General features: G+C 34.1%; 1 protein-coding gene across 2 annotated transcripts in view; it reads right to left on the reverse strand.

Moving 5' to 3' along the window:
* Positions 1–10,340, reverse strand: part of EPB41L2 (erythrocyte membrane protein band 4.1 like 2) — a 262,601-nt gene extending 252,261 nt beyond the window's left edge. The window contains exon 1 of one of the 2 annotated variants that reach the window (XM_074187588.1): positions 685–10,340. The gene's annotated coding sequence lies outside the window, so the exon portion shown is untranslated. The remainder of the gene's footprint in view (positions 1–684) is intronic. The other variant, XM_074187579.1, reaches the window with a different exon arrangement.
* Positions 10,341–10,762: the final 422 nt, after the last annotated feature.

Raw genomic sequence — 10,762 nt, forward strand, 5'->3', positions numbered from 1 at the left:
TCAGAATAAGGACATGAAGTCACTAAATGCACCCCTAAAAAAAAATCAAAACAAATTAGCAATATTCAATAACAACTCAATGACACAAAAATGTGAAAATATTCAAGGAAATAATAATATTAGAAAGATTTTCAAGAAAGATACAAACAAAAGTCAGGTTCTAATTAACTAGACTATCTCATTCTCTAACCACTCCAATTAAGGCAGCATTGATATGGATGAGGACTGGGTACCTGGAGCCAAGGAGAGCTGGGTTCAAAATGCACCTCAGATATTTGCTACTACATTATTCCAAACTTGGTTCAACACCCCATCTCCCCTAACACAAAAGGCTGCTGTCCTTTGCTTTAATCTCCCTTTTATAACATCTTTCCCCCATCAGATTATAATCTCTCTTCAAGAGAAAGAACAGTCTCTTTCTCTTATTTCCATCAACAGCCCTTAGCACAATGCTTAGCAAATATACTGAATTATTATCTGATCTTCCCCCATTTAGAATATGAACTCCTTAAGGAGTTTATTGTCTTGCTTTGTATTCTCTGTGCTGATCGTAGTGCTGAGATATTAGAAAGCTTTAATATTTATTTTTATCTAGTATGACCCTAACAAGTCACATAATCTGGCTCAGCCTCAGCGATCTGATATATATATATATAAATTGAAAGATTGAATTTAAATCCCAACCTCTTGTCACTTCCTCTCGTGGTGCCTTTGGTCAATCTCTGGACACTCCAATCTTGGTTTCCTCATCTGCAAAATTAGGTTAGACTAGATGAGATCAAAGGGCCTTTCCAGCTTTAAGTCAATGATCTTATAGAATTTTAAAGGAAAAATAAATCATCACTGTTCCTTTCTTAATATCATGAGACAAAGAATAGGATTACAATGGTGCTAGGGCATCAATGGACTCCTGAAAGGACCAAGTTGGGAACATGGTCTCAAGTTCCCATGTAAGAAAATTTCCAAGGCAGAGGCATCACTGAATCAATGAAAATGAAATGTTATTTTTGCTGTCAAGTTGATGATGTGGCAGAAATTTCATGTCCTCCACCACACCCCATACCCCTTCCCCTCCTCTCTTGGCAGTGTCAGAGTCCAACCTTAAGTCAAACATCTGGAAGTTTCCATATTTTCCACTGCAGTGGCATTATTATTTCCCCCCTTTAAAAGGATTTAGCAAGTCTTTAAAAAGCATTAAATCTAAGTCCTGAGTAATTTTCCATTAAAGCAAGTTGTCACCATTCAGATCCCACTTTTTTAATATGCTTCCATAAATAAAATGGTAAATGATAAGAAAACAGAGTTTTTGTTTTAAAAAATAATTTTGGTGACTAGTATTTCATGACAATCTCCCACAGTTTTCTATCTATAGTATTTTAAGATATTTACTGATATTCAGCAAGATTGTGAATCCCAAAATAAAAGGATGAGAGATGAATAGTGATACTATACTTTATAAGACAGCAAAGTGAACACAACTTTGAAAATAAAAATAAAAAGTTGTTATACGATGTTGTGCTCTACAATTCTAATAATTTCTGTACAAGAAAGAGCACACTCCTATAATGTTTTATCTTTTTCTCCCCTTTTAGAGTTGAATGAAAAATTGACTTCATTTTAACAGATAGGAAAAGACCAATTGCAAACATACAGGCTATACCTGAATCAACTATCCCATGCTCAGTCAAATTAGCACTCATTACAGCTAAGACCAAAATTTATAATAAGCAAGAGAAAGAGTAATGGGGGAGGTAAATGCATATGATTTTTAAGAGATATCCTCAAATTATTAAAGTGAATTATTGGTTATAAGAAATGAGAAATGAACAACATAAATGTCATTGACACCTACTATAAAAATTTCTTCCAGTATTTAAAGCAACATTAATTGCTACTACAAAAAAGGCCAAAAAGCATTAAGGTTAACAAATATTTAATTAACTAGATAAATGAGGAAAGATGGCTGTCAAAGGAAAACAAATCTTAGGAAAAGAGGATGACAGATTTAAGCAGTGATATCTCAAAACAAAAAGAAACAGTTTAGGGTAAAATCAGCCTAAAGAAAATTTGGCAAGATATACAACTAATTAAAGTCACCCCAAAGGTATTTATGAATAAAAAAGGAAAAGAAGATGACAAAGAGAAGAAAAGTGGAAAAGATGGGCAAAAATCATTTCAACCCAAGTAAGAAGAGAAATTAAGGATACCCTCAAAGAATTTATGACAGGAAGGAAAGATGGGCTGGTCACTTAGCAAGGGATACCAGATTGTTCCACAGCAATGTTGGGAAATAGCTGGAAAAAAAGCTCAAGATTATTGTATGGATACACTATAGTGAGATTTAAGAAGAATATAGTTAAGAGTCAAGGTACATGGGCAGGCTTATAAAATGAAATAATGTAATGGGATCTCTTGGACAAGTTCAAAGAGTACAACTAAGAAAATTAAAAGTTCATTTTCATGCCAGAAACAAAGGCCATTATGTTTATCTGGTATTTATTATTGGAGACTTGCTTAAAGTAATTATATTACTGATAAAGTCAAGAAATAAGGAGGAAAAGTACTTGTATTTCAAAACTTTATTACTGGATCACTCTATGTTACTACCTCTCGAGGTTCCAAAAACTGAATTCTAAGTAAAAACAATTTTGTATTTAATGAGACTTTACCAGACTACCAGTTCATGTGTATCAGTTAATCTTCTTCCTAATGCTACCATTTTATAGCTAACTACCATCAAGATTCTTGAAATATAATATAAGGGAAAGAACAATGAATGCACCAGTTGAAGACTGGGGTTCAACTCTTGGTCAACTATTTTTCATTTGTATTCTGTGATCCTGGGCAAGTCTCTCTTAAATTTTCCCATCTGGAAAATGAAAAAGTCATTCCAGAGGACCTCTAACTCTTCCAGTTCCTATTAGTCCCCATCCATTTAACACACCCAATGAGCCAAATCCTTGGACTTTAAAAATTATGTTCAGTAATATTATGAAACAATTTTTTAGCTTTTCTACTTAGCCCATGATTAATAAGCTAAAAAATACAAAGAAATCATTTTATCAACAAGTCACAGAATGGTAACCTATATCAAAAGAAATGTAGTAAACTGGGAAACAATCTTTACAACTAGTATTTCTGACAAAGGACTCATTTCTAAAATATACAGAGAACTGAGTCAAATTAAAAAAAAAAAGCCATTCCCCAATTGACAAATGGTCAAAGGATATGGCAAAGGCAATTTACAGATGAGGAAATCAAAGCAATCCATGGTCATATGAAAAATTGCTCTAAATCATTACTTATTAGAGAAATGCAAATTAAAGCTTCTCTGAGGTACCACGTAACACCTCTCAGACTGGCCAATATGACCAGAAAGGACAATGATCAATGTTGGAAAGGATGTGGGAAATCTGGGACACTAATATGTTATTGGTGGAGCTGTGAACTCATCCAACCTTTCTGGAGAGAAATTTGGAACTATGCCCAAAGGGCACCAAAAATGTGCATACCCTTTGATCCAGCCATACCACTACTGGGTCTTTACCCTGAAGAGATGATGAAAAAGGGTAAAAACATCACTGGTACAAAAATATTGATAGCAGCCCTGTCTGTGGGAATGGTTAGAAAATAAAGGATAGGGACAGCTAGGTGGTGCAATGGATAGAGCACAGGCCCTGGAGTCAGGAGGAGCTGAGTTCAAAACCAGCCTCAGACATTTAATAATTACCTAACTGTGTGGTCTTAGGCAAGTCACTTAACCTCACTGCCTTGCAAAAACAAAAAAGAAAATAAAGGCTTTGCTAGACCCTGAGACAAAGCTACAAATCACAGAATCTGCTCTCAAAGGGTTTGTAATCCAGATTGAAAAACAGATTAACATAACCAGACTGTAGATATTAAATATGAGTAGCACAGGCCATAAAAAAACAAAGGAGATCCAGAAAAAAAATCCAAAGGAAAAGGATTTTTCCCAAATGTTAGTGGAATTATCATCTAAGATTTATAAAGCATTTTGCAATCTTAAAAGCATTTTCACCTATATCAGCTCATTTGATTATTAGAGCAGTTCTGTGAAATAGGGCTGTTACTGTTGTTCCCATTCCACAGATGATGAAAACTAGAAAATCTGTTAAAGTTCAAAAAGCAAGTTCATTGAAGACTCACATTTGGTATTTCCCAGACCAATGTTCTTCCTACTAGGGTTAAACAAATCAAGGAAGGGGTTTTCTTTAAATTAAACTGATCTGATCATAAAAGGGGGGGGTAAAGACTCAAATGTACAAAAATATTTACAGCAGCTCTTTTTGAAATGGCAAAGAATTGAAAATTGAGGACATATTCATCAATTGGGGAATGATTGAACAATTTGTGATCTATAAATGTAATGGACTATTATTGTTCTATAAGAAATCATGAATAGGTAAACTTCAGAAAAGTCTGGAGAGATTTACATGAACTGATGTCGAGTGAAATCAGCAGAACCAAGAGAACACTGTACACATAATAGTAACATAATGCGATGTACAACTACGATAGACTTAGCTCTTTTCAGCAGTATAATGAACAAAGACAATTCTGGAGGCCTTCTAATGGAAAATGCTATCCACTTTCAGAGAAAGAACCATGGAGTTTGAATGCAGAGCAAAGCATACAATTTTTAATTTTTAAAATTTTAAAATTTATTTTATGTTTTCTAATTTTCTCTCTCTCATGATCTTTCCCCTTTTTGTTCTGATTCTCTTTTACAACATACTAATGTATTAACCTATATAACCTATATATTAACCTAACATGTATTAACTATATCGGATTGCTTGCCGTTGCGGGGTGGAGGAAGAAAAATGTAAACTTCAAGGTCTTACATAGGAATGAATGTTGAAGGCTATCTAGTTGGGAAAAATAATTAATTAATGGAAATAATAATTAATTAATGTTGGAAATGATCTTTGCATGTAATTGAAAAATAAAATAATGTTTAAAAAAAGATAAACTGATCTGAGCCCATTTTCATACAGAAAGGAGAAGGAAAAAGCAGGGAAACAATTCATAAGACCCTAGAGAAGAACATGGGTAGAGGAGTTACATGGAAATGAAGAGCAATTTCAATCAATCAATTTTTATTAAGTGCCTATTATGTGCTATAAACTGTACTAACTATTGGGGATACAAAAAGAAGCAAAAACACAGTCCCTGACCTCGAGAAACTTACAAATATATAAAAACATATGTATCTGATACATATATATGGAATACTATAACTCAGATTCAGATTAACTTTTTCAAAATGTCTTATTAGAAAATGAATGTCAACAGCAGCCTAATTAATTTAAATACTCATCAATTGTGAATCATCTTGCATTTGTGAAGTTTAAATTTTTAAAGAGGGCATCAAAAAGTAATAGGAAATCCATGTCTGTTAACTCAGTCTTTTAGTCACAATACAAGTATTCTCCTTTCCAAACCAGACTATTCACTGTTTTATTCCAATCCTATTCACCCTATAAGGACTACCTCAATCAGTCAGCTTGAATTATTAAGTACTTACTATATATTGTGTACTAAGTTCTGGAAATTCAAATAAAGTCAAAAACATGGTCCCTGCCTTTGAAGAACTCACAAGCTAATGGGAAATTGACATTCAAATGCAAGCATCTTCAATAAGGATTCCCTAAGCTTCCATGTCGGAAAGAATTTTTTTCATTTAACAGCCCTAAAACAACCTTTTGTTTGAACATCTTGTAAGAAACATGTTCCACTCCTCCCTAATCAAGGCCCCATTTAATTTAAGCATACATTCTTAATAAATGTTTCTTTGAATTGACACAAATTAAAAACAAAAAAAAAAATTCTTCAGTAAAACTTCAAAAACCAAGTCATCAGGCAAATATTTCTTCTCATCAAATTATTTCCGATTTTGAACGATAACAATACAATTAAACCAATACACTGACTCAATGTTTAAAACTTTTTAAAACATATTTATTCCCCCCCAAATTATGAATTTTTAACACACTTGCATCGCCCCCCAAATTAAGACTAAATCACTTGCATTTACCATCCAAATTAAGACTGTTTTACACTTGTATTTTCCTCTCTAAATTTAAGACTGTTTAAGACATTTGCATCCCCCCCCAAAAAAATTAAGACTGTTTTTAAGACATTTGGATTTCCTCCCTTATAGTGCCAGACCTCCTGCCCTTGCAAAAACTCAAAAACATTCATTCATGAAAAACTTTCAGCTGATCTAACTCTAATATACTGTCATTAGACAATGTCTTCTAAGGAATATCCAAACACAAGCATTAACTGAATTCTGAGAATAGTGGCTTTTCAATTTGAGGCAAGAATTTTTTGGATTTTAATTACCATTACATTGGTCATGGATGAACTTTCAGGACTATGCCACTTTAAAAAAAAAACTCAACTCACTAACTAAAGGCATTCAAATACTTAACAAAACTTGTCATTCAAGTTACTTCTGTAGGAATTACTATTCAGTAAATCTATTTTAGTAAATGTAAGGTATTTTATCATAGATTTACAGAAGGAAGGAATTTCTGGGAATCCTCAAGCCCAGACCTCTTTTTTTTACAAATGTAGAAATGAGCAAATACAATAGTTTAAAATAATGATTCATAATCTTGGCCCCACAAAAGAGATGAGGAAGAATCTTGTGACCCTGTGGAAAAACTATGGGAGCAATATGCTAAATACACCATCTGCTTATTTTATCTGCATTATTGCTTCTTATTTCCAAGGGAGGATTCAGAGAGATAGAGAGTAATATATTAGGAAATAAAAGTATCAATAAAACATTTTAAATAAAAGATTTAAAATTTAACAAAGAGTTTATTAAGTATGCCAGTTCAACCTTTCAGTTTCCATGCAATTATGTTCTCAGATAGTTACTTAGACTCTGGGTAAGTCATTTAACCCTCTCTGCCTCAGTTTCCTCAACTGTAAAATAAGCTGGAGAGGAAAATGTCAAACCACTCCAGTATCTCTGCCAAGAAAACCTCCAAAAAAGGGTCACAAAGAGACAGACATGACTGAAACTACTAAACATAACAAGTAACAGACAACAGATAGGAGAGACTCCTATCCCAGGCGCCCGCTCAGCAGGCTTTCAAATTAGGAGTGTATGAAACACGAGAACTGAAAATGAGTTAACTTCAATTAAAAGGAAAGTGGTCAGAAACTTGAGCCACATCTTTACTACATATGGAGTTTTATAAATCAGCCTCCTCACTGCAGACTTTAATACACCTGAGAATATCTTCCATACCTTTATTTTTCTAGCTGAAAATTTAAAAGGTGAAATAAAGAAAAGCAATCACATTTATCATCTCTGAATTTAAAGCAAATAAACTTGATGTTAATTAAAATAGGGAATTTGCTGATAAGGTTATTGATAGTACAAAAGTACTTTCACTCACAAGTTTGTGAACAATACTCAAGATGCATATTTCTACAAACATGTCAATTCCACAAGAGTTGTCTTAAAAAATCCAATATAGTCAGCACTTTATATGGCAACTTTCCCCATGCTTTCAGTTCTTCTACTACATAGTTAATAAAAAAAAAAAAGCTTTTTAAAAAAATTAGAACTTTTTTTCTTGGAGATTTTATATTGATTTCACACTACAAGCTTCTAGAAAAGAAAAGATGAAAAATCATCAGGATGCAAAGGGGCTACAAGGTTTAGAGACAAAAATGAACTCCGGTTGAATCCGTAAAGCACTATCACATTTCTTTTTTCTTACAGAAATGAATGCACTGTTTCCTAATTCAGACTTCTTTCTGGTTTCATCAGTAATGACTGGTATTTACATAGCACTTAGATATGCAAGGTCAGCCAGATGGCACTGAAGCCAGGAGGATCTGAATTCAAATCCATTCTCAAGACATTTACTAGCTGCCTCATATCCAGTTGTCCTGATCCTTTTCTGGCCACTGAATCCAGATGGCTCTAGAGGAGAAAATGAGGCTGGTAACTTAGCACAGTACCCCCTCACTCAAATCCAATTCATGTGCATGTCATGGCATCACCTGCCAGATGTCATGGTCATCTTCAAGAATAAAGGACAAGCACAGTGGATAGAGCACTGGCCTGGAGTCAGGAGTACCTGAGTTCAAAGCCAGCCTCAGACACGTAATAATTACCTAGCTGTGTGGCCTTGGACAAGCCACTTAACCCCATTGCCTTGCAAAAAAAAAAAAAGAGTGAAGAACAAACATCATCATGTGCAAGCACTGTGCTAAGCACTTTATAAATAATTATTCTTATTTGATTCTCACAATCACCCTAGGAAGTAAGTGCTATTATTACTCCCATTTTACAATTGAGAAAACTGAGGCAAACAGGGGCTAAGTGATTTGACCAGAGTCACACAACTCATTATACCTCTCAGGTGGAATTAAAACTCGGGTCTTCTTGACTCCAGTCAAGATCCTCTATCCCCCCATGCCTCAGGAAGTTTCTAGACTACTGCAATACAGAATGTTCTAATCTTCCACCAGGAGTTTAGACATTATGTGATAAATCAATCAATGAATAAACATTTATTAATTGCCTACTATGTGCCAGTCATTTTTCTAAGCATTTGAAAATCTTTCATTTATAGTAAATGATACACTCTTTCCCCTCCAGACAGTGAACAAAAACTTGCCAAACATCTTATAAGTGCCAAGTACTAGGGTATTTTTAACTTCATTCATTGAACTTTAAATGTTAACAATTTTGAAGATATAGCAAATTATAAGACTAATGTGCTAAAGCAAATTTGGTAGGGTTTATGTATATGCATGCTGGCTTGGGAGTCCTTTGCCATGCCTACCTTCTGAACTAATTTTTTTACAGAGAAGGACAAAATTTGATGGCAGGGCAGCTCCCTAAAGCTCAGCAAGCATCAGCTTTTTTTTTTTCTCAAAAAAACAAAGACTGGGGACTCCATTAACCACCAAGAGGGTTTCCAAACCTAGAGATAGAAGCCCTAAACTTTACACTTCCATCCCTAATTTGGCCCTGTGATCTTGAGGTAAGATGCAATTTTTCACTCTTAATTAGTTGAAAGTACAAAAAAAAATGAAGAACAAATCCTTCCACACAGTAGACAACTGTAAATATAGCTGAAGAGTATACCACTGCTGGAATAACTGAGAAACAGAAAGACATTAAACAAAAAAGGATGAGAAACACCAAAAAAAAATTCATATCAAGCCTCAGACACTTACTAGCTATGCAACTTGTCTGCCTCAATTTCCTCATCTCTAAAGTAAGGATAATAAGATCACTTAACTCACAAAGTAAAGATCAAATGAGATATCTGTAAAGTAAATACCTTAAAGCAATATATAAACTTAGCTAGCATTCCAAAATTGCTATTATTATGGCATGAAGATGGTCCCTGGGTTCTCAGAAGCTACTAATGGAAGTATAATAAGTTCTGCTAACAAGCTAGAAGTGCCCTACCACAGGGTGTTTGTCTCTCTTAGAAGTCTAGTCCAGCTGGGTTTATCTGCTTCATCAACAGAAGGTAGGCATGCTTCAATTGGGGGGGTGGTGAGAGAAATAGGGGTGCAACACCAAGTCATTTGCCTGACTAATTTCACTAAAGTATGGAAGGTATACAATCTAAATTAACGGAGATAACAGGTAGAATCACTGAACTTTTGAAATTGGGCCCTCACCCCTCAATGAAGTGGTTACTCTATACTCGACAATATAGTGACATTTATCTTGAACACTAAGTTATACGCTTCAAAGATTTAAATGAGACAAAATAGACCTAACAGCAGTAAATATATAAATAAAATCAACTGAAGAGCAGAAAGCATACATATCTGTTGGCAGACTCATGAAACAGTTTTAGTGAATCTCACTCTTAAGAAAGATAAGTCTGGAGTACAATGCTGTTGTGTCCAACCCTCTTTAAGGAAGTGATCTTTAAAAACATTATCCCCATTCCTTCCCTATTATTTGACCTAGTTGTAGACATGCTAACTATGACAAAAAAGAAAGGGAATAAAATGAAGATGTAGACGTTAGCAGAGAAGACAAAATTATCCCTATTTATAGATGACAGGATCGAGTACTAAGAAAGCACCTGGGAAATTTGTGAAAAAGCTATTCGAGACAATTAAGATCCTCAGGAAAGGACTACAAAAGAAAATCACAAAAATCATCAGCATTGCTATTCGGTACTTAAAAAACAAACCCTTGGAAGAAATTATAAAAAGAAATTCATTCAAAAATAACTAAAAAATGAGAAAAAAAAAACTCCAAAATAAAACCCTGGTAATCTTTTGAGACACAACATAAGAATTATAAAAGAACTATAAAAAAAATTTTACAGAAACAAAAGGAGACAAATTGAAAAGATATTCACTGTTTATATTCACACGATGTAAAGAAAATAAAAAAAATGACTTCACATAACTTACATGTTTAGCCAAAATTAGGAAGATACTTTACAGAATTAAAAATAACAATAATAAAATTCACCTAGATCTAGAATCTTAACAGAGAAACAAAAAACAAGAAGAGGCATTAAAATAACCAACCCCAAAATTAGATTATAAAGAAGTAATCTTCAAAATGATTTAGCAATTGGGCGGCTAGGTGTCGAAGTGGATAGAGCAACAGCCCTGGTGTCCAGAGTACCTGAGTTCAAATAGGGCCTCCAACACTTAATGATTACCTAGCTGTGTGGCCTTGGGCAAGCCACTTAACCCCATTTACCTTTCAAAAACCTAAAAG

The sequence above is a fragment of the Macrotis lagotis genome, chromosome 5 (assembly GCF_037893015.1).
Source record: "Macrotis lagotis isolate mMagLag1 chromosome 5, bilby.v1.9.chrom.fasta, whole genome shotgun sequence".
Lineage (NCBI taxonomy): Eukaryota > Metazoa > Chordata > Mammalia > Peramelemorphia > Peramelidae > Macrotis > Macrotis lagotis.